The 24,648-nt window shown below is 43.0% G+C and overlaps 1 pseudogene; it reads right to left on the reverse strand.

The window, feature by feature from the left end:
• LOC123489292 overlaps positions 1–11,731 on the reverse strand; it is a 24,699-nt pseudogene extending 12,968 nt beyond the window's left edge.
• Positions 11,732–24,648: the final 12,917 nt, after the last annotated feature.

Here is a 24,648-nt window from a genome sequence, read left to right on the forward strand (position 1 = left end):
ACGGAGCTGTGAGGGGAACGGCACCTCCTTACCTTCAGGCTCTGATCAGTCCCTACACCCAAACGAGGGCATTGCGTTCATCCACCTCTGGCCTGCTAGCTCCCCTACCTCTACATAAGCACAGTTCCCGCTCAGCCCAGTCAAAGCTATTTGCTGCTCTGACACTCCAATGGTGGAACAAGCTCCCCACGACTCCAGGACAGCGGAGTCACTGACCACCTTCCGGAGACACTTGAAACCCTACCTCTTTAAGGAATACCTGGAATAGTATAAAGTAATCCTCCACATGTTGTTGTGTTACAGCCTGAATTCAAAATTGATTAAATATATATTTTATCACCCCATCTCCCCACAATGACAAATTGAAAACAATTTTTTTTTTAAATGTGTGCAAATTCATTGAAAATAAAATGCAGAAATATCTCATTTACATAAGTATTCACACCACTGAGTCAATACATGTTAGAATCACCTTTGGTAGCGATTACAGCCCTGCCTAAATGATTACCGCCCTGTAGCACTCACCTCGGTAGCCATGAAGTGCTTTGAAAGGCTGGTCATGGCTCACATCAACACCATCATGCCGGAAACCCTAGACCAGGGTTCTTCAATTCCGGTCCTGGAGAGCCGAAACACTTCTGTTTTTTATTTCTACCTGGTAGTTAATTGCACTCACCTGGTGTCCCAGGTCTGAATTAGCCCCTGATTAGAAGGAGAGGATGAAAAACAGAGGTGTTTCGGCCCTCCAGGACCGGAATTGAAGAACCCTGCCCTAGACCCACTCCAATTCGCATACCGCCCCAACAGATCCACAGATGAAGCAATCTCAATCGCACTCCACACTGCCCTTTCCCACGTGGACAAAGGAACACCTATGTGAGAATGCTGTTCATTGACTACAGCTCAGGGTTCAACACCATAGTGCCCACAAAGCTCATCACTAAGCTAAGGACCCTGGGACTAAACACCTCCCTCTGCAACTGGAACCTGGACTTCCTGACGGGCCGCCCCAGGTGCTAAGGGTAGGTAACAACATATCTGCCACGCTGATCCTCAACACTGGGGCCCCTCAGGGGTCCGTGCTTAGTGCCCTCCTGTACTCCCTGTTCAACCACAACTGTGTTAAATTTGCTGACGACACAACAGTGGTAGGCCTGATCACCGACAATGATGAGACAGCCTATAGGGAGGAGGTCAGAGACCTGGCAGTGTGGTGCCAGGACAACAACCTCTCCCTCAATGTGAGCAAGACAAAGGAGCTGATCAGGCCCCCATTAACATTGACGTGCTGTAGTGGAGCGGGTCGAGAGTTTCAAGTTCCTTGGTGTCCACATCACCAACAAACTATCATGGTCCAAACACACCAAGACAGTTGTGAAGACGGCACGACAACACCTTTTCCCCCTCAGGAGACTGAAAAAATTTGACATTGTTTCCCAGATCCTCAAAAAGTTATACAGCTGCACCATCGAGAGCATCCTGACCGGTTGCATCACTGCCTGGTATGGCAACTGCTCGGCATCTGACAGTAAGGTGCTACAGAGGGTAGTGCGTACGGCCCACTACATCACTGGGGCCCAGCTTCCTGCCATCCAGGACCTATATACTAGGCATTGCCAGAGGAAGGCCCAAGAAATTGTCAAAGACTCCAGTCACCCAAGTCATAGACTGTTCTCTCTGCTATCGCACGGCAAGCAGTACCGGAGCACCAAGTCTAGGTCCAAAAGGCTCCTTAACAGCTTCTACCCCCAAGCCATAAGACTGCTGAACAATTAATCAAATACATTGTTTTTACACTGCTGCTACTCACTGTTTATTATCTATACATAGTCACTTTACAAATTACCTCGACTAACCTGTACCCCTGCATATTGACTCGGTACCGGTACCCCCTGTATATAGCCTCGTTATTGTTCTGTAGTTTTCTTGTGTTACTTTTTGGTTTGTTTTTTTACTTTAGTTTATTTAGTAAATATTTTCTTGACTCTATTTCTTGAACTGCATTGTTGGTTAAGGGCTTGTAAGTAAGCATTTCACAGTAAGGTCTACACCTGTTGTATTCGGCGCATGTGACAAATACAATTGTATTTTATTTGAGTCTTTCTGGGCAAGTCTCAGAGTTTTGCACACCTGGATTGTACAATATTGGCACATTATTCTTTTAAAAATTCTTCAACCTCTGTGAAGTTGGTTGTTGATCATTGCTAGACAGTCATTTTCAAGTCTTGCCATATATTGTAAAGCATATTTAAGTCAAAACCGTAACTAGGCCACTCAGGAACATTCACTGTCTTCTTAGTAAGCAACTCCAGTGTAGATTTGGTCTTGTGTTTTAGGTTATTGTCCTACTGAAAGGTGAATTAATCTCCCAGTGTCTGGTGGAAAGCAGACAACCAGGTTTTCCTCTGAGATTTTGCCTCCATTGCATTTATTTTTTATGCTGAAAAACTCCCCAGTCCTTAACGATTACAAGCATACCCATAACATGATGCAGACACCACTATGCTCGAAAATATGGAGAGTGGTACTCAGTAATGTGTTATATTGAATTTGCCACAAACACAACTTTTTTTTATTCAGGACAAAAAGTTGATTGCTTTGACACATTTTTTGCAGTATTACTTTAGTGCCTTGTTGCAAACAGGATCCATGTTTTGAAAAAAAACAGGCTTCCTTCTTTTCACTGTCATTTAGGTTTGTATTGTGGAGTAACTAGAATTTTGTTGGTCCATCCTCGATTCTCTTATCACAGCCATTAAACTCTGTAACTGTTTTAAAGTCACCATTGGCCCCATGGTGAATTCCCTGAGCGGTTTCCTTCCTCTCCGGCAACTGAGTTAGGAAGGACGCCTGTATCTTTGTAGTGACTGGGTGTATTGATACACCATCCAAAGTGTAATTAATAACTTCACTATGCTCAAAGATATTCAATGTCTGCTTTTTTCTTTTTTTTTTTAACCCATTTACCAATAGGTGCCCTTCTTTGCAAGGCATTGGAAAACCTCCCGGTCTTTGTGGTTGAATCTGTGTTTGAAATTCACTGCTCGACTGAGGGACCTTACAGGTAATTGTATTTGTGGGGTACAGATATGAGGTAGTCATTCAAAAATCATGTTAAACACTATTATTGCACACAGAGTGAGTCCATGCAACTTATGTGAATTGTTAATCAAATGTTTACTCCTGAACTTATTTAGGCTTTCCATAACAAAGGGGTTGAATACTTATTGACTCAAGACATTTCAGCATTTCGTTTTTTATTAATTGGTAAACATGAAAAAAAAAAAACATAATTCCACTTTGACATTATGGGGTATTGTGTGTAGGCCAGTGACAAAAAAAATCTCTATTTAAATCAATATTTAATTCAGGCTGTAACAACAAAATGTGGAAAAAGTCAAGGGGTGTGAATACTTTCTGAAGGCACTGTATGTACTGTATATTTCTATGATATGTACTGTATATTTCTATGATATGTACTGTATATTTATTAATATGTACTGTATATTTCTATGATATGTACTGTATATTTCTATGATATGTACTGTATATTTCTAAAATACTGTATATTTCTATGATATGTACTGTATATTTATATGATATGTACTGTATATTTATTAATATGTACTGTATATTTATATGATATGTACTGTATATTTATATGATATGATATGTACTGTATATTTATATGATATGTACTGTATATTTATTAATATGTACTGTATATGTCTATGATATGTACTGTATATTTCTATGATATGTACTGTATATTTCTATGATATGTACTGTATATTTATATGATATGTACTGTATATTTATATGATATGTACCGTATATTTCTAAAATACTTTATATTTCTACGATATGTACTCCATATTTCTACAATACTGTATATTTCCATTGTTATGGGTACAATGGTGTCTGTGTGTAACTCCCTGAGTTTGCTCCTCCAGTTGCATAGTCTGCTCTCCAGTTCCTACCTGTGTGTGTGCATACAGTATGTACATACTACCTCAACTCCCTCGTACTCCCGCACATTGACTTGGTACCGCTACTCCTTGTGTATAGCCTTGTTATTACCTCAACTCCCTCGTACCCCCGCACATTGACTTAGTACCGCTACTCCTTGTGTATAGCCTTGTTATTACCTCAACTCCCTCGTACCCCTGCACATTGACTTGGTACCGCTACTCCTTGTATATAGCCTTGTTATTACCTCAACTCCCTCTTACCCCCGCACATTGACTTGGTACCGCTACTCCTTGTATATAGCCTTGTTATTACCTCAACTCCCTCGTACCCCTGCACATTGACTTGGTACCGCTACTCCTTGTATATGGCCTTGTTATTACCTCAACTACCTCGTACTCCCGCACATTGACTTAGTACCGCTACTCCTTGTATATGGCCTTGTTATTACCTCAACTACCTCGTACTCCCGCACATTGACTTGGTACCGCTACTCCTTGTAAATGGCCTTGTTATTACCTCAACTACCTCGTACTCCCGCACATTGACTTAGTACCGCTACTCCTTGTATATGGCCTTGTTATTACCTCAACTACCTCGTACTCCCGCACATTGACTTGGTACCGCTACTCCTTGTATATGGCCTTGTTATTACCTCAACTACCTCGTACTCCCGCACATTGACTTGGTACCGCTACTCCTTGTATATGGCCTTGTTATTACCTCAACTACCTCGTACTCCCGCACATTGACTTAGTACCGCTACTCCTTGTTTATAGCCTCGTTATTGTTATTTTATTGTGTTACTATTTACTTTTTTAATTTAGCAAATTGTTCTTACTTTTTAACTCTGCATTGTTGGTTAAGGGTTTGTAAGTAAGCGTTTAACGGTAAGGTCTACACCTGTTGTATTCGGCGCATGTGACAAATAACATTTGATTTGATTTGTGTGTGTGCACGTGCCTACATGCGTGTGTGTGTGTGTGTGTGTGTGTGTGTGTGTGTGTGTGTGTGTGTGTGTGTGTGTGTGTGTGTGTGTGTGTGTGTGTGTAACTCACTGAGTTTGCTCATGCAGTTGCGTAGCCTGCTCTCCAGATTCAGGACCCTCTGTTGTAGTTCCTCAGAGTCATAGGCTCCTATCTCCTCCCGGATGGCTGTGAGCACCATGGAGAGGTTCCTGATCTCCTGTTTAAACTGGGTGATGAGCTGGGCATCTGTCTTGTACTGTTCCAACACCTGGATCAGAGGCTGCAGGGCCTCCATCTTACCCTTCAACTCCTGGAGGAAGGGGAGGATACACATGGTTTAGTTTGATTCAGGTCAGTTCAGTTTCGATTTGGTTGAAGTTAATGCAATTCTGGTTAAAGACGTTATAATAAGGTCATGTTCGGGTTAAAGACGTTATAATAAGGTCATGTTCTGGTTAAAGACTTTATAATGTAGCTTAGCGGCAGGTAGCCTAGTGGGTAAGCACATTGGTGTCGATGTGCCCTTGAGCAAGGCACTTAACCCTAATTGCTCCTCTATGTCGTTCTGGATAAGAGCGTCTGCTAAATTACTATAATGTAATGTTCTGGTTAAAGACGTTATAAGGTCATGTTCTGATAAAATACCATATAATAAGGTCATGTTCTGGTGAAAGCGAGGTCAGAACCGTATAACAACCAGAAACAAATCTGTATTTTTCACACCTGAAAGTTTCTGTTGACCTGTGTCTTCCTGTCGGCCTCTACCTGTCTGAACTTTGACCTTAGCCCTTTGAACTGGCCCTCCATCCTCATGATGTACTGGAAGTCTCTCTGGGTCCGCAGGTTCAGTACCTCAATGGACTGGGACATGTTCTGGACCTAGGGGACAAGAGAAGAAGACAATAGATGTTCTGCACCATAGAAGAAGAGAATGAGGATTCTGTCCCTCCACAGGATCAAACCTCTGTAGTACTTTTGTATTTTTCCATCAAGTTTGGGAACATTATTTATAAAAAGGGTTATATGGCCAAAATATATTTTACCTAAACCCTCTCCTATAACACAAAAAAAGAATTTAAACAAAGTGGATAGCAGAGAACACGTCTACCGTTTACCCTCACTTCTTAGATATGCCGTTTTAGAAACTGTTCTTCGTCCAAATAATATTATAGCCCTCAGGGCTGTGGGCCAGAAGGTTGTGGGTTCGCAGACCACCGTGGACAAGAGTAGGGGTGGGAATATCTACTTTATAGCAAAAGCATTGTATGAATCTATCATCCGAGAAAAAAATAACTTTTATAATAATTTCATGCAATTCTACCTTATTTTGCATATTAGAGGAATCTTTTTTTATACCACACAAATTACCGAAATTACAGGCTAAGAATGGACAGAGAGATAGGCCTATGTGTTCATCTTATGTTTCTCCAATGCCAAATCGGTGTGTCTTGGTTGCAACGAAACTGTCCCGGTTTGCAAATAATTACATTTTTGTTTTATATTTTTTTATTTAACCAGGAAGGGCTCATTGAGATTTGAAATCTCTTTTTCAAGAGCGTCCTGGCCAAGATAAATCTGAGACGTCATTAGGAATCTCAGCATGGTACTTTCAAAAGTTAGGCCTACCTCTCCACCCCAGACAGAGTAGGCCTACTGACGCAGAAAAATGTAAGCTTTAACTGCTGGCTACTCTTCTTCCGTGGTTTAACCCAGAGAAGGTCACAAGTGTTTCCCTAAAAGCTGTCTAGGTTTAAGCATCTTCAAATAGTACAGAAAGTGAATAGCTTAATCAAATGATAGTGACATAATTAGATTACTTCCCAAGCAAAGTCAACCTCTGACTGTCAAAGAAACAAAACAATGATATCTCCATATGCATCGGAGTCACGTCTTTCCCGGGTATTTTACAGCTTGTTTCTAGGATAAAGCATCGCGGACCAACGCGCTGTTATAGATCACTTGATATAATCATATCCGTATAAATGTTGAGCCAGGGTGTGGACTTGTTATGTTTAGTTTTCATTGGGTCTGTTCTAGATCGTTCATATCTATGTTGGCCAGGGTGGTTCCCAATCAGAGACAGCTGTAGCTCGTTGTCTCTGATTGGGGTTAATACTTAGGCAGCCTTTTGGCACTTTAGTATTGTGGGATCTTGTTCTGTATAGGTTTGTGTTGGTGAACCTTTAGACTTCACGTATCGTTTTGTTGTTGGTGTAAAGTACTCATTAAAAGATGTACGCCTATCACGCTGTGCCTTGGTCTGCCTCTTACAACGATCGTGACACAAAAACTTTTTTGATCATCAAGAGCAGAGCAGGTCAGGGGCTCAGGGTTGGAATATCCATTGCAGTTTTTAATGCAGCCTGGTTTTATTTACACCATCCCAGCAGCGCAAAAGACTCAGGAAGGAAGTACATTTTCATTGAAATATAACTTTGCTCTGTGCTTCTCCGAGCATGCACTTCATAGCCTACCGGATCCGGACCCAGAACGTGGTCAATACGGACCACAGGTCCCAAAAACATTATGTTTTTATTTGAATTTATGTGTGTTTTTTTTGGTCGGGCTTCGACCCCGGTATCATATAAACACACATAAGACATGGAAGAATGCGTAGAATTGCGGGAAAATAGCTTTAAAACTACAACATTTTCTCTCCGCCATCAAGAGGGGTGTGAACAGTCTGGTGTTGGGGTTTATTACTACGCCGATAAATTACATTATCCATCTGGACCTTTGCCACCTAGGACATTTGTGTGACCGGACCTTCTCAAATAGTACTTCAGTACCCCTGGCCTATAGGCTATGGATCATTTGATTGAGACACTGAATAGCCTATGGGTTGATATTGCAGAGCGGCAGAGAATCAGAGATGAGGGGCGGCATCGTGATATCCCCATACGCATCGGAGTCACGTCTTTCTTTCTAAAGGAAGCATTTCACTCTAATGTCTGCACCTGTTGTATTCGGCGCATGTGACCAATAAAATTTGATTTGATTTGATTTGATTTGAGTCACGTCTTTCCCGGGTATTTTACAGCTTGTTTCTAGGATAAAGCATCGCAGACCAATGCGCCGTTATAGATCACTTTATATCATCGTATCTGTTTTATTTTCTTCAAAATCTTACATTAACTCCCGGTCAAAAGTTTGAACACACCTACTCATTCAAGGGTTTTTCTTTATTTTTTACTATTTTCTACATTGTAGAATAATAGTGAAGACCTCAAAACTATGAAATAACACATATGGAATCATGTAGTAACCAAAAAAGTGTTAAACAAATCCAAATATATTATAAAAGTCAAGTAAATAGTACTGGCTCATTGAAATAACCCATAGCTCATCAGTTGGTGTGGAATGGGTATCTGAAACCAAGAGCAGCCAACAGTTACAACGATTCCTCTATCACCACTGTGTTTCCACCCGCAAAGTGGCATCGCATTCAAACTCTGTATGTGCATCCCAAAATGGCACCTTTCAAAAGCCCTATGTCTAAAGTAGTGCACTATATAGGCACTAGGGTGCCATTTGGGACACAGACAGGGTTATATTATCCATGCTCCTCTGACTCCAATGGTGGGATCCTGAAATGGCCCGGTTGAAACTCCCCTAAGGGATGCTTGTACATTAGTGTTAACTTTACCACACTGGACCACAGTGAATTACCTAGACTCACTACCCTGGTGCGCTCTACAGATAAAATACATGTTTCATACATTATCATCATAGATGAGTAATGCTAATGAAGTTGGTTCATAATGAGTGTGTGTTTGTGTGTATCAGTGTGTGTGTCATTGTGTGTGTATCAGTGTGTTTGTATCAGTGTGTGTGTGTATCAGTGTGTGTGTATTAGTGTGTGTGTATCAGTGTGTGTGTATCAGTGTGTGTGTATCAGTGTGTGTATTAGTGTGTGTGTATTAGTGTGTGTGTATATCAGTGTGTGTGTATCAGTGTGTGTGTGTGTATCAGTATGTGTATATCAGTGTGTTTGTATCAGTGTGTGTGTGTATCAGTGTGTGTGTATTAGTGTGTGTGTATCAGTGTGTGTGTATCAGTGTGTGTGTATCAGTGTGTGTATTAGTGTGTGTGTATGTGTGTGTGTTTGTATCAGTATGTGTATATCAGTGTGTTTGTATCAGTGTGTGTGTGTATCAGTGTGTGTGTATTAGTGTGTGTGTATCAGTGTGTGTGTATCAGTGTGTGTGTATCAGTGTGTGTATTAGTGTGTGTGTATATCAGTGTGTGTGTATCAGTGTGTGTGTGTGTATCAGTATGTGTGAATCAGTGTGTGTGTATCAGTGAGTGTGTATCAGTGTGTGTGTATTAGTGTGTGTGTATCAGTGTGTGTGTATCAGTGTGTGTGTATCAGTGTGTGTGTATCAGTGTGTGTGTATTAGTGTGTGTGTATCAGTGTGTGTGTGTGTGTATTAGTGTGTGTGTATATCAGTGTGTGTGTATCAATGTGTGTGTGTGTGTGTGTATTAGTGTGTGTGTATCAGTGAGTGTGTATCAGTGTGTGTGTATCAGTGTGTGTGTATTAGTGTGTGTGTATCAGTGTGTGTGTATCAGTGTGTGTATATCAGTGTGTGTGTATCAGTGTGTGTGTGTGTATCAGTATGTGTGTATCAGTGTGTGTGTATCAGTGAGTGTGTATCAGTGTGTGTGTATCAGTGTGTGTATCAGTGTGTGTGTATTAGTGTGTGTGTATCAGTGTGTGTGTATCAGTGTGTGTATTAGTGTGTGTGTATATCAGTGTGTGTATTAGTGTGTGTGTATATCAGTGTGTGTGTATCAGTGTGTGTGTGTGTATCAGTATGTGTGTATCAGTGTGTGTGTATCAGTGAGTGTGTATCAGTGTGTGTGTATTAGTGTGTGTGTATCAGTGTGTGTGTATCAGTGTGTGTATTAGTGTGTGTGTATATCAGTGTGTGTGTATCAGTGTGTGTGTGTGTGTGTATCAGTATGTGTATATCAGTGTGTTTGTATCAGTGTGTGTGTGTATCAGTGTGTGTGTATTAGTGTGTGTGTATCAGTGTGTGTGTATCAGTGTGTGTGTATCAGTGTGTGTATTAGTGTGTGTGTATATCAGTGTGTGTGTATCAGTGTGTGTGTTTGTATCAGTATGTGTATATCAGTGTGTTTGTATCAGTGTGTGTGTGTATCAGTGTGTGTGTATTAGTGTGTGTGTGTGTATCAGTATGTGTATATCAGTGTGTTTGTATCAGTGTGTGTGTGTATCAGTGTGTGTGTATTAGTGTGTGTGTATCAGTGTGTGTGTATCAGTGTGTGTGTATCAGTGTGTGTATTAGTGTGTGTGTATATCAGTGTGTGTGTATCAGTGTGTGTGTTTGTATCAGTATGTGTATATCAGTGTGTTTGTATCAGTGTGTGTGTGTATCAGTGTGTGTGTATTAGTGTGTGTGTATCAGTGTGTGTGTATCAGTGTGTGTGTATCAGTGTGTGTATTAGTGTGTGTGTATATCAGTGTGTGTGTATCAGTGTGTGTGTTTGTATCAGTATGTGTATATCAGTGTGTTTGTATCAGTGTGTGTGTATCAGTGTGTGTGTATCAGTGTGTGTATTAGTGTGTGTGTATATCAGTGTGTGAGTATCAGTGTGTGTGTGTGTATCAGTATGTGTGTATCAGTGTGTGTGTATCAGTGAGTGTGTATCAGTGTGTGTGTATTAGTGTGTGTGTATCAGTGTGTGTGTATCAGTGTGTGTGTATCAGTGTGTGTGTATCAGTGTGTGTGTATTAGTGTGTGTGTGTGTGTATTAGTGTGTGTGTATATCAGTGTGTGTGTATCAATGTGTGTGTGTGTGTGTGTATTAGTGTGTGTGTATCAGTGAGTGTGTATCAGTGTGTGTGTATCAGTGTGTGTGTATTAGTGTGTGTGTATCAGTGTGTGTGTATCAGTGTGTGTATATCAGTGTGTGTGTATCAGTGTGTGTGTGTGTATCAGTATGTGTGTATCAGTGTGTGTGTATCAGTGAGTGTGTATCAGTGTGTGTGTATCAGTGTGTGTATCAGTGTGTGTGTATTCGTGTGTGTGTATCAGTGTGTGTGTATCAGTGTGTGTGTATCAGTGTGTGTATTAGTGTGTGTGTATATCAGTGTGTGTGTATCAGTGTGTGTGTGTGTATCAGTATGTGTGTATCAGTGTGTGTGTATCAGTGAGTGTGTATCAGTGTGTGTGTATTAGTGTGTGTGTATCAGTGTGTGTGTATTAGTGTGTGTGTATCAGTGTGTGTGTGTATCAGTGTGTGTGTATTAGTGTGTGTGTATCAGTGTGTGTATTAGTGTGTGTGTATCAGTGTGTGTGTGTGTGTATTAGTGTGTGTGTATATCAGTGTGTGTGTATCAATGTGTGTGTGTGTGTGTGTGTGTGTGTCAGTGTATGTGTATCAGTATCAGTCTATCTGTTTTGTATCAGTGTGTATCAGTGTGTGTGTATCAGTGTGTGTGTATGTGTGTGTGTGTGTGTGTGTATCAGTGTGTGTGTATCAGTGTGTGTGTATCAGTACATTTTACATTTTAGTCATTTAGCAGACGATCTTATCCAGAGCGACTTACAGTTAGTGAGTGCATACATGTTTTTTTATATATATATATATATATATTTTTTTTTAATAATACAGGCCCCCCGTGGGAATCGAACCCACAACATTGGCGTTGCAAGCGCCATGCTCTACCAACTGAGCTACAGTGTGTGTTTGTGTATCAGTGTGTGTGTGTGTGTGTGTATCAGTGTGTGTGTGTCCAGTACCTTCTCCATTAGCTGGAGGATCTGTCTTCCCTTGGCATCTCTGGAGCAGAGGTTCTGTTCAGGAGCCACCACCGTACAGATACACCTGCCATCTGCATCCTGGGCCGAGCTGTACACCTTCCAACCCTCCTTCGGCCTGACTGTCTACACACACACACACACACACACACACACACACACACACACACACACACACACACACACACACACACACACACACTCGCACACACACACACACACACACACACACACTCGCACACGCACACGCACACACACACACACACTCACACACTCACACACGCACACACGCCACACACACACACACACACACACACACACACACACACACACACACACACACGGTGGCGCGCACACACGTTCAAGTGAGTTCATTTCACAATAAAATGGTCTCTGTAAGAAATGGTCTAGGTTTCTCTTTGATCATTTTGATGGGTTTTATTTAGGCAGGTCAATCGTCATTGAAGTTATAGAATGGTTCTGAGAACAACAGGAAACAAGTGGCAGTTATCATATCCGACATCATCGTCCATCAGGCTCCAGTTACCCCGGCGACACAGTTCAACGATACCATAAAGTGCTAAAAGTAGCTAACTGAAATGGCAGTAATTTAAGTGGCCAATAGGCTAAAGGCTAAATGCTAAAGCAATATAACATCTCACATAACTCTTCAACAAAGAGGTAGGCAGCAGTACTTGAATGAACAATATGCTAAATGCTAAAGGAAAAGTATCAACATCCAAAGAATAGGGCAGTAATGCATCAAAAGTAAGGTTCAAACACATCTGATAAGTAAGGAACTGCAAAACATCAGATATTCAGATCGAGAACTCACTTCATTCAATGACGCATGCTGGAGTGTACTGGGACGATGGCTGCCAGACAATGAGTTTATTTACAATCACACTAACACATTGGAAATGAAAGTGATTATGGCAGTGGGCCGAGTGTGGCAATAATCATGTAAAAGCCTTACTCTGCATATTGTAAGGTCATCATCTAAATAAGCATTAGCCAATTAAAACACCTGGTTTTCTGAGCAATCTTTCAAATTATTAGGAACATAGAACTCATAAGAACTTATTAAGAATAAACAAGTATTGGCAAAAAATAACATGGTCACTGTGGTAGAACATTTATTTTGATTGGGCGATTTTCTGCATTTATCAAAAGTCCCATCTGTTTATTATCTATGCATAGTCACTTTAACTCTACCCACATGTACATATTACCTCAATTACCTCGACTAACCAGTGCCCCCGCACATTGACTCTGTACCGGTACCCCCTGTATATAGCCTCCCTACTGTTATTTTATTTGACTGCTGCTCTTTAATTATTAGTAAAAAAAAATTTTTTTCTTCTTTTTTTATTTTTACTTATCAATTTTTTACTTAACACTTATTTTTCTTAAAACTGCATTGTTGGTTAAGGGCTTGTAAGCATTTCACTGTAAGGTCTACACCTGTTGTATTCGGCGCACGTGACAAATAAAATGTGATTTGAGTAGCCTGATTTAAGATGTTTCCATGTAAACAGGATTATTAGGGAAATCGTTCTTCTTGCAAAGCATGTAAACGTTTTAAACTAACTATTATATTAATCTGACTATCCGATAATCTGACTATCCGATAATCTGACTATCCGATAATCTGACCTGTACATGTAACCATGCACAATGAATTGTTTGGTGTGGTGAGTGTGTGTGGTGGCAATCTTTAATATGGTCAGCTGGTAACCACCTGACCTGTCACCTGACCTGTCACCTGAGCTGTCAGGCGACATGGGGGGCCGTCTTGGATAGGTACTTTGACAGTAAACTTGATATTAAACATGGGATAATCCGCAAACAGTCTCTGATGGATATTCCTCCTAACAATAAATACCTGATGCAAGAGTCCAAGCATGTGGCCATACAAACTGTATCTGTACGGTTATGGTTATGTCTAAGATTATTTTAAGGTTATGTCCAAACCCTTTGTCTCTCTCCACACTCATTTCGGCTACAGAAGCTTTGAAGGATCAGTCAAAGTATGACCATCTGATGGGCAAAGACATTTTTCATCTCTATTTGTCGCTGTCAAGTTCACAGATATGAGAGGACGTTCAGATTGAATGGAGACAATAGAGGAAAGTTCAGTTAGTTGTGAGGCCGCTTCAGTCGTGACTCAGTGAGTTAGTCTCTTGGCAGGCAGTGAAATCTGGATCTCAGTACCAAATGGCCTTAGAAAAAAAAAAACTCCGTTATTTTCAGTGTGGTTTAGAAAGCTCAATTGGAGGCCAGATCCTCCAGGCTCTATGGATGAATTGAATCCAATTGAATCACGTTTATTGATCGATGGAAGAGGAGGAATTGGGTGTGTCACCAAAATGGGATCTCTTCCTCCTTGTGTGACATACATCCTTCTGGCTATCTTATCTCCTTCCTGACACACACACATCTCTCCGCATCCCTCCACATTCCCATCCAGCTGTACCAGATCCAAGCCGGATGGACTGACATGCTGCCACTAACTACACCCTCCATGACAATGCTTTATGTTCTGATGAATGGAAAGTTCTGCTCATAAATTACAATGACCAAAGTTCCAGTCCATAGAATAAGAATGAAATACTAACGATTCTAAAGATTCTAATGAATCTGATGATTCAATTTCTATGTTCTATTCATTCTAGTTCTATGGTTCTGCTCTGTCACGTTGCCCAGCAGCAGCTGCTCTGCTTCTGTTCTGCTCAGTTAGTCTGACTTCAGCACCCGTTCGTTTATTTAGCCTCTCAGACCCAGGATGCTAATCTGTCCTGCCACTGGCCTGTCTGCCTGTCTGCCTGTCTGCCTGTCTGCCTGTCTGCCTGTCTGCCTGCCTGCCTGTCTGCCTGTCTGCCTGTCTGCCTGTCTGCCTGTCTGTGTGCCATGAATAATCACACAACATTAATTCTCTACAGAAGTTTCAATTACCCCAAAGAGATGTCTCGGCTGTCGTGGCTAAGAGAGTAACATTATAAAATGAAGAGACGGGCACACAGACATGGCCTGCATCCCAAATGGCACCTTATTCATTTTCTAGTGCACTACTTTTGACCAGGGCACATAGGGCTCTACGGACTATATAGGGAATAGGGTATAGGCTAATAGACAGCCAGGCAGTGTGTAGGCTGATAGATAGCCAGACAGTGGGCAGGGCAGTGGGCAGGGCAGTGGGCAGGGCAGTGGGCAGGGCAGTGGGCAGGGCAGTGGGCAGGCTAGCTAATCGACCATCTCCCCACTGTCTAAATGACTTGATGGACCAATCTGCTTCCCTTTAATTTAAATGATCCTGAAAATAAGAGTCATTATCAAAGCTTAAATTACTTCAATACACATCACCACAGGAAGATCATTTAAAGGGACAAAGTAATGTAGTAAAATATGGTCTAATATATGAAGTTTATTTCCAAAAAGCTACATCCACCAATTTGTCATATTTGTGTTTCTTCACCAGAAATGATTGCTTATAGGCACCTTCATGTGTGTGTAAAATATTACTGTTCTCATATTTTTAATTGATAGATTTTAGGTGTGTATGAACATATATTCATTGTTTAGCTGGAATGGAATGTTTGTATCCTGTATATTTGACTGTGATACAGTGGGGAAAAAAAGTATTTAGTCAGCCACCAATTGTGCAAGTTCTCCCACTTAAAAAGATGAGAGAGGCCTGTAATTTTCATCATGAGTACACGTCAACTATGATAGACAAATTGAGAGAAAAAAATCCAGTAAATTACATTGTAGGATTTTTAATGAATTTATTTGCAAATTATGGTGGAAAATAAGTATTTGGTCACCTACAAACAAGCAAGATTTCTGGCTCTCACAGACCTGTAACTTCTTCTTTAAGAGGCTCCTCTGTCCTCCACTCGTTACCTGTATTAATGGCACCTGTTTGAACTTGTTATCAGTATAAAAGACACCTGCCCACAACCTCAAACAATCACACTCCAGACTCCACTATGGCCAAGACCAAAGAGCTGTCAAAGGACACCAGAAACAAAATTGTAGACCTGCACCAGGCTGGGAAGACTGAATCTGCAATAGGTAAGCAGCTTGGTTTGAAGAAATCAACTGTGGGAGCAATTATTAGGAAATGGAAGACATACAAGACCACTGATAATGTCCCTCGATCTGGGGCTCCACGCAAGATCTCACCCCGTGGGTCAAAATGATCACAAGAATGGTGAGCAAAAAATCCCAGAACCACACGGGGGGAACTAGTGAATGACCTGCAGAGAGCTGGGACCAAAGTAACAAAGCCTACCATCAGTAACACACTATGCCGCCAGGGGACTCAAATCCTGCAGTGCCAGACGTGTCCCCCTGCTTAAGCCAGTACATGTCCAGGCCCGTCTGAAGTTTGCTAGAGTGCATTTGGATAATCCAGAAGAGGATTGGGAGAATGTCATATGGTCAGATGAAACTTAGAACTTTTTGGTAAAAACTCAACTCGTCGTGTTTGGAGAACAAAGAATGCTGAGTTGCATCCAAAGAACACCATACCTACTGTGAAGCATGGGGGTGGAAACATCATGCTTTGGGGCTGTTTTTCTGCAAAGGGACCAGGACGACTGATCCGTGTAAAGGAAAGAATGAATGGGGCCATGTATCGTGAGATTTTGAGTGAAAACCTCCTTCCATCAGCAAGGGCGTTGAAGATGAAACTTGGCTGGGTCTTTCAGCATGACAATGATCCCAAACACACCGCCCGGGCAACGAAGGAGTGGCTTCGTAAGAAGCATTTCAAGGTCCTGGAGTGGCCTAGCCAGTCTCCAGATCTCAACCCCATAGAAAATCTTTGGAGGGAGTTGAAAGTCTGTGTTTCCCAGCGACAGCCCCAAAACATCACTGCTCTAGAGGAGATCTGCATGGAGGAATGGGCCAAAATACCAGCAACAGTGTGTGAAAACGTTGTGAAGACTTACAGAAAACGTTTGACCTGTGTCATTGCCAACAAAGGGTATATAACAAAGTATTGAGAAACGTTTGTTATTGACCAAATACTTATTTTCCACCATAATTTGCAAATAAATTCATAAAAAATCCTGCAATGTGATTTTCTGGATTTTTTTTCTCATTTTGTCTGTCATAGTTGACGTGTACCTATGATGAAAATTACAGGCCTCTCTCATCTTTTTAAGTGGGAGAACTTGCACAATTGGTGGCTGACTAAATACTTTTCCCCCACTGTATGTGGTTGTCTCACCTAGCTATCTTTTGTATTATAGCCTCCCGAGTGGCGCAGTGGTCTAAGGCACTGCATCGCAGTGCTAGCTGTGCCACTAGAGATCCTGGTTCGAATCCAGGCTCTGTCGTAGCTGACCGGGAGACCCATGGGGCGGCGCACAATTGGCCCATCGTTGTCCAGGGTAGGGGAGGGAATGTCGTTTGCAATGCCAGTGTTGTGGGTTCAATTCCCACGGGGGGGGGGCCAGTATGAAAATATATATATAACTAACTGTAAGTCGCTCTGGATAAGAGCGTCTGCTAAATGACTAAATTATAATGTTTTGGGGGGGTACTTTTTACCCCAGTTTTCTCCCCAATTTCGAGATATCTGATTGGTAGTTACAGTCTTGTCCCATCGCTGCAACTCCCCTACGGACTCGGGAGAGGCGAAGGTCGAGAGCCATGCGTCCTCTGAAACACGACCCCTGCCAAGCCGCACTGCTTCTTGAAATACTGCTCGCTTAACCCGGAAGCCCCGTCTAGCTGGTGACCGAAGTCTCGTCTAGCTATCTTAAGATGAATGCACTAACTGTAAGTCGCTCTGCATAAGTGCATCTGCTAAATAACTAAAATGTCAAATGTAAATGTTTTACATAGAGATCTCATATTACTGTATTGATTCATTTTTTAATTTAAAAAATATATATATTGATGTCACAAATGTATAATTTGTACAGTTCTTCATAAAAAAATGTAGTTATTTGTTACATTTCTTTTCACTGTGTAAAACCTAACAGTATTACTGATTTCTCTGAGAGGGACGAGGATATATAGAGTTTTAAAAGAAAAAAAAACATGATTATTTGTCTCACTGAAATGAAACCATCAAGTGATCGATGTCAAACAAACCCATGCCATGATTAGATGCTGTAAAAAAACACATCAATCTCTTTCATAAGTTCTTAAAAAAAATGTAAAGCCAATTTACCAACATTTCTGAAAATGGATATATAGCGTTTTGGAGTATATAGCATATGTAGTATTATTGGGTAGGATAGTATAATATTGTAGTGGAGTAGAATTATAATATAGTGGTTTAATATCTATAGTATTGTAGGGTAAGTACTACAGATCTATCGATTTCAGCTAAGTATATATTGCTCTGTGAAAATAATGTACCTCATTTCCATTTCTAAAGGACAATCTAGTGTAGTATGATCTATTGTACACCATCTAGTATATACAGAACATTTGTTCATGGACGTTTAGGCTATTATACACACCAGAGAAATCGGCCACATTTTCGTGTCTCAGTATGAAGCTAGTATAAATAAATTGCTCTATGAAAAGCCAACTATTCAAACCTCATTTCCATGTCTCAGATCGTTTGTCTTTCTTTTACAGCCAGTAGGGCAGTATCATTGTGTCTATGATAATTGAACCCACCATTAACAGAGGGTTACTTCTCTGGCAACATCCAAGGATCAAAATATATGCGAGAGAGAGAGAGAGAGAGAGAGAGAGAGAGAGAGAGAGAGAGAGAGAGAGAGAGAGAGAGAGAGAGAGAGAGAGAGAGAGAGAGAGAGGGAGAGACAGAGAGAGAGAGAGAGAGAGAGAGAGAGAGAGAGAGAGCTGTAGCTGTCAGCTGTCACTATAGCTGTCAGATGTTTTGAACAATAAATCAAGTTTCTCCATTCGCTCAGCTCCTCAGTGAAAGCGATTCAAGCTTATATTTGGCTTCTCAATATCATTTTTTTGTAAGAATTTTTATTTATTTTTAACAATACAAAACATACAAACGACAACATCACACAAACATCAACTACATCACACCTGCCCGACCCACATATATCATTCCAACACCACACATTTTAATACGAACTTCAAATCACATCAGTCTATCTGCCTAAAAGTATAATTATGCAGTTGTTTTAATCTAACCAATAACTAATAACTCATTTAATCTAACTCCTAATTTTCCCTGAAGTATAGCACAGTGTATTGCAGATGAAACTCAACTCACCACAGAAGGGCAGTAGTCGAAAGTAAATAGAAACAGCAGCGGATTCAGCACCACCGACAGCGGCCGCATTCTGCCCGCAAACGGGTCACCCTCGCTTGTCCTCTCTCCCTGTATGTTTCACGCGTCGCTCAATCAGTGTAGAGGATGACTGGTGGTTCTGCCGGTTAAATAAGGGTAAAATGCCTGGTGTTTAAATACCAAGACTCCAGAGAAAGAGAGCGAAGGTAGATCCATGCCAGACCAGTCATCACATACACCACCGCTCAGAACGCGCAAGCCATGTGGGCAGCGCGGGACTGGTAACAACAGCTGCTCGTGACTGAATGTGAGGTGTGAAAGTCTGTGGCAGCGGAACAGAACCGGGTGGTCAAACATCAGTGATGTACAGGCACCTGCAGAGCGGATATGACATCATTTAGCGACACTCGCCTCATCGGTGTGATCACAGCAAATTTGCAATCGGAATTTGAACACCCACAGTGTTAAATGTAACACATTAAGTGACCATCTCAAATAGTGTTAAACTAACACTTTTCAAAGTGTTGATAAACTAAACCCCCCAGAGTGATAGGTCTCTAACACCATGAGTGTTGCAAATTCCGACTTAAATTAACCCCCTTATTAGAGCTGATGCTACTACTCAGTGTTAGGGAATTAACACCTGCAGTGTTACAGTAACTCCTTTTGGGATGTTGTATTAACATCGTAAGGTGTAAAGCCCACATTTGCATATTTATTTCCCAGGGTGCCTTTTGAGTGAATTTTATAGGTGCCGGTACCACCTGTGACTGTGTTTGCTAGTGACTGTGTTTGCTAGTGACTGTGTTTGCTAGTGACTGTGTTTGCTAGTGACAGAGACATGATTGTTGCATTTGATGGCTTTCAGTCCTGTAGCCTTCACCAAGTGAGTGCCTAAGTCAATATGTCATCATACAAATGTAATGACAATGCATTACTTTGTTTCACAATACCATACTTCAACAGCCTAGTTTTACCTTAACACAGTGATCTGAAACTCCTGGTTTGCAGGCCACATCAGCAAGTTATGCCGGCTTGCAAAGTGTTATAGAATTCCTGTTGGAATCCAGCCGGAGTTAGGATATCAGACAATTGGAACTTTTAATCACTTGCAATCTGCAGTTAGAATGACTGCCAAGGTAGGGAAAATAAATAAAACTACCTAAACCCATCTAAACTGGAACAACCATCTCAATGGATGAAATAAATTCAACCACCTACAGATTGGATTAGTTTAGAAACATTTATGTTATTTATCTTTGTGTAGTATAAGATCAAATAATGAATTAATGTGCATGCAGAAACATAGATATTAAAACAAACTATTTTAAAAAAAAGCAACCTGCAACAAAACATGCTGGGAAATATGATAATTAGGCCCCATGTCTTTTTCACTCTGAGAGAGGTAACGGTAATTAACACCAGGTGGTGTTGATTCCACTCTGATTCAAATAACACTTCATGTATTCACCGCAGGTGGTGTCAATTCCAATCCCACTGATATTAACCCCACTAGAGTCAACACTCATATATAACACTCGTAAACACTTTTAACCTCAACACTGAGATTTTAACACCCGTAAAAATTGCTGTCTGTCTGTATGTCTGTGTTATGATTTACCAGTATTAGAACCCAAATGCAGACAAGTACACCAAGCCAGAGAAGGTTTAACAGGTTTATTTAAAATGTTCAATAGTCCAGGTTTCCAATAATAGGGGAAGAGCAAGTCCAGGTTACAGGGAGGGTAACAGATCCAGGTCAGGGCAGGTGTGGTACCGTAATGTCCTAGTGTCCGTGGTGAGTCCAAAAGAGAGGTCCGGTAGTGGAGAGCAGGATGGTGGTGGCAGGAGTGAAGCGGAGGCAGGAGTCAGGTTCCAAATATCTGTGGCACAGGAGAAAAAGTAAATAGAACAGGCCAAAACACAAAGAGCAAAAATAAACAGGTTGAGTCGGCAGCGAGACTAACATGGTCGTCTTGACTATGATCTGACGATGAGTGGTAAGTTTGACCGGGTCTTAAAGGCTGAGGTGATTATGGTGAATGAGCTGCAGCTGGAACCCTGACTCCCGCACACCAGACTTCACTCCTGCAATCAAGGACAGACAGAGGGAGGGGAGAGAGCAGAGAGAGCTACCTAGCAGCAGTAGGCCTAACAGTACCCCCCCTCTCACGGACGCCACCTGGCGGCCGACGGGGTTTATCGGGGATGTAACCTATGAAACTCTCGGACCAGAGCAGGATCCACAATGAAGCTCCTGGGCACCCAGGAACGTTCCTCAGGACCATAACCCTCCCAATCCACCAGGTACTGGAAACCACGACCCCGGCGGCGAACATCCAGAAGTCGCCGGACAGTGTAGACCGGACCCCCACCCACGATCCTGGGCGGAGGAGGGGACGAGAGGGCGGGCACAGAGGGCTAACCGACACAGGCTTAATCTGGGAAACATGAAAGGTGGAATGAACCCGTAGGGAGGCAGGAAGCTGTAGCTTAACCGCGCAGGGGTTAACAATAGACAGTATCTTGAACGGTCCTATAAAACGAGGCGCCATCTTCTTAGACTCCACCTTCAATGGAAGGTCCCGTGACTTCAGCCATACCTCTTGACCAGGAGAGTAACCGGGAGCCTGGGACCGGTGACGGTTGGCTTGCCTCTGCATGTACGCCGAAGCTCGGGACAGAGCTACCCTGGCCTTCCTCCAGACCTTGAAGCAGCGGCGCATGTGGGACTGCACCGAGGTACACGCCAGTTCCCTCTCTTGAGAAGGGAACAGGGGAGGTTGATAACCCAGAGCACACAGAAAAGGAGACAAACCAGAGGAAGCGTTAGTCAAGGTGTTATGAGCATATTCCACCCAGGGGAGCATGGAGCTCCATGACCCAGGGTTAGACCCTGTGACACAGCCAAGAGCGGTCTCCATCTCCTGGTTCGCTCTCTCGGCTTGCCCGTTGGTCTGGGGGGTGATATCCAGAGGACAGGCTGGATGTAATGCCCAAAGCTTTACAGAAAGCTTTCCACACCTGGGAGACAAACTGGGGACCCCTGTCAGAGACAATATCCGTGGGTAGACCATGAGAGCGGAACACATGTTCAACCAAAATATCAGCCGTCTCTCTGGCAGTGGGCAGTTTAGGTAGGGCCAAAAAATGAGCGAACTTAGAAAAACGATCAATCACCGTAAGAATTACAGTCTTTCCAGACGAGGGAAGTCCAGTGACAAAATCCATAGCGATATGCGACCAGGGCCGGCTGGGTATAGGTAGAGGTCGTAGATGACCAGCGCTGGCCTGGGTGGAGTTCTTACTTCGTGCACATACCGTACAAGCAGCAATGAAGGCTCGAGTGTCCGCCTCCATCGTGGCCCACCAGAACTTCCGTCGCACAAAGTCAAGGGTCCGCGAAACTCCAGGGTGACAGGTAAGGGGAGACGAGTGAGCCCACTGAAGTACCTGGGAGCGAGCAGACTCAGGGACAAACATCCGGTTAGGAGGACCCCTCCCAGGGTCAGCTTGATGATGTTGAGCCTGTCTAACAATCCCCTCGATGTCACATGTGACGACCGCAATACTGCAGGTAGGAGGCAAAATGGGTTCAGGGTTACTACCAGTATCAACAGCCGAATGAACACGAGACAGGGCGTCAGGCTTGACGTTGCGTGACCCAGGACGGTAAGACAGAGAAAAATTGAATCTCCCAAAAATAGTGCCCACCTGGCTTGACGGGGTTGAGCTGCTTCGCTGACTGGAGGTAAGCCAGATTCTTATGATCCGTCCAAACGATGAAGGGTTGTTCCGCCCCCTCCAACCAATGTCGCCACTCCTCGAGAGCCAGCTTAACGGCGAGCAGTTCACGATTGCCAACATCATAATTCCTCTCTGCCTGAGAAAGTTTCCTTGAGAGAAAAGCACAGGGGATGCAGTTTGTTATCTTCAGGAGAACGCTGTGACAACACCGCACCTACCCCAGTGTCGGATGCATCCACCTCCACGACAAACTGGCGGTCGGGGTCGGCTGCATCAGAATGGGAGCCGAGGCGTAAGCGATGTTTCAGTTCTTCGAACGCTGATTCGGCCCCCTTCATTCCAAGCGAACGGTCGTGAGATGGAGGTGAGAGCGGTGAGTGGCGCCGCAATGCGGCTGTAGTCCTTGATGAACCTCCTATAGAAGTTCGCAGAAACCCCAGAAATCGTTGAAGTTGTTTGCGGGTAGAGGGGGCTGGCCAGTCCGTGACAGCAGAGATCTTAGCTGGGTCCATCCGCAACTCCCCCTGAGCGATGATGTAACCCAAAAAAGAGGTCTCAGACACATGAAATTCACATTTCTCCATCTTCACAAACAGTTTGTTCTCCAACAACCTTTGCAACACCTGGTGCACATGCAGTTCATGTTCCTGGGAGGACTCTGAGAAAATCAAGATATCATCCAGATAGACAAAAACAAACCGATTCAACATGTCCCGAAGGACATCATTGACTAGTGCCTGAAAAACAGCAGGGGCATTAGACAACCCAAAAGGCATAACCAGATACTCAAAATGTCCCAAGGGTGTGTTGAAGGCAGTCTTCCATTCATCACCTTTACGAATGCGCACCAGGTGATACGCATTTCGTAGATCCAGTTTCGTAAAGATGGTAGCACCATGAAGGAGGGGAAAAGCAGAATTAATCAAAGGCAGAGAATACTTGTTCTTAATGGTGATGTTGTTAAGTCCACGGTAATCAATACAGGGTCTGAGGGTCTTATCCTTCTTAGCAACAAAAAAGAATCCCGCTCCTACAGGTGACGAGGAAGGACGCATAATACCTGCCGCCAAGGAGTCCCGAATGTAGTTCTCCATAGCCTCCGTCTCCGGCCGGGAGAGATTGTACAGGCGACTGCTGGGGAGCGGGGCTCCTGGCTGGAGGTCAATGGCACAGTCGTAAGGGCCGGTGAGGAGGAAGAGAAGTAGCTCTGTGTTTGCAGAAAAACGGATGCCAGGTCATGATACACGTCAGGAACATTAGAAAGATCCATGGACTCCAGTGGAGGTCGAGGCACAGTACTGGCAGGAGTCAGAGCAGAACACAAACAATTCACATGACAAAATGTGCTCCATGAAACAATTCTACCTGTCACCCAATCAATGTGTGGATTGTGTCTTATGAGCCAGGGGATACCAAGGACCAGAGGGGTCTGTGGGCAGTCGATAATATGGAATTGAATGTTCTCCTGATGATTTCCCGACACTCTAAGACAAACAGGAACAGTCTGATGGGTAATATGGGTCAACAATTGTCCATTCAGACCCTTAGCCTGTAGCGGACAGTCCATAGGAACAGTCTCCAAATCCATTTGTTGAGCCCACTCTCTATCCAAAAAGCTTTCGTCTGCACCAGAGTCAATCAGCGCACTAACAGAGAGATTCTGGAACTGCCACTGGAGGGATGCCTGGAGCAGAATGCGGGGAGAAGAGGGAAGAATCCGCTGCTCGGCTCACCAAAACTTCTCCCATTAATGATGAGCCGGCCCTTTTCCGGGACGAACTGGGCAGGAAGGAACGAAATGACCAGCTTCTCCACAATACAGGCAGGCCCGAGCCTGAATGCGGCGTGCACGCTCCTCTGAGGACAACCGTGCGACCCACCTCCATGGCCGGGTTCAGTGCTCCTCGTATCGACTCGGGAAGACACGGCTTTCTCC

The sequence above is a fragment of the Coregonus clupeaformis genome, unplaced genomic scaffold (genome assembly GCF_020615455.1).
Source record: "Coregonus clupeaformis isolate EN_2021a unplaced genomic scaffold, ASM2061545v1 scaf2979, whole genome shotgun sequence".
NCBI lineage: Eukaryota > Metazoa > Chordata > Actinopteri > Salmoniformes > Salmonidae > Coregonus > Coregonus clupeaformis.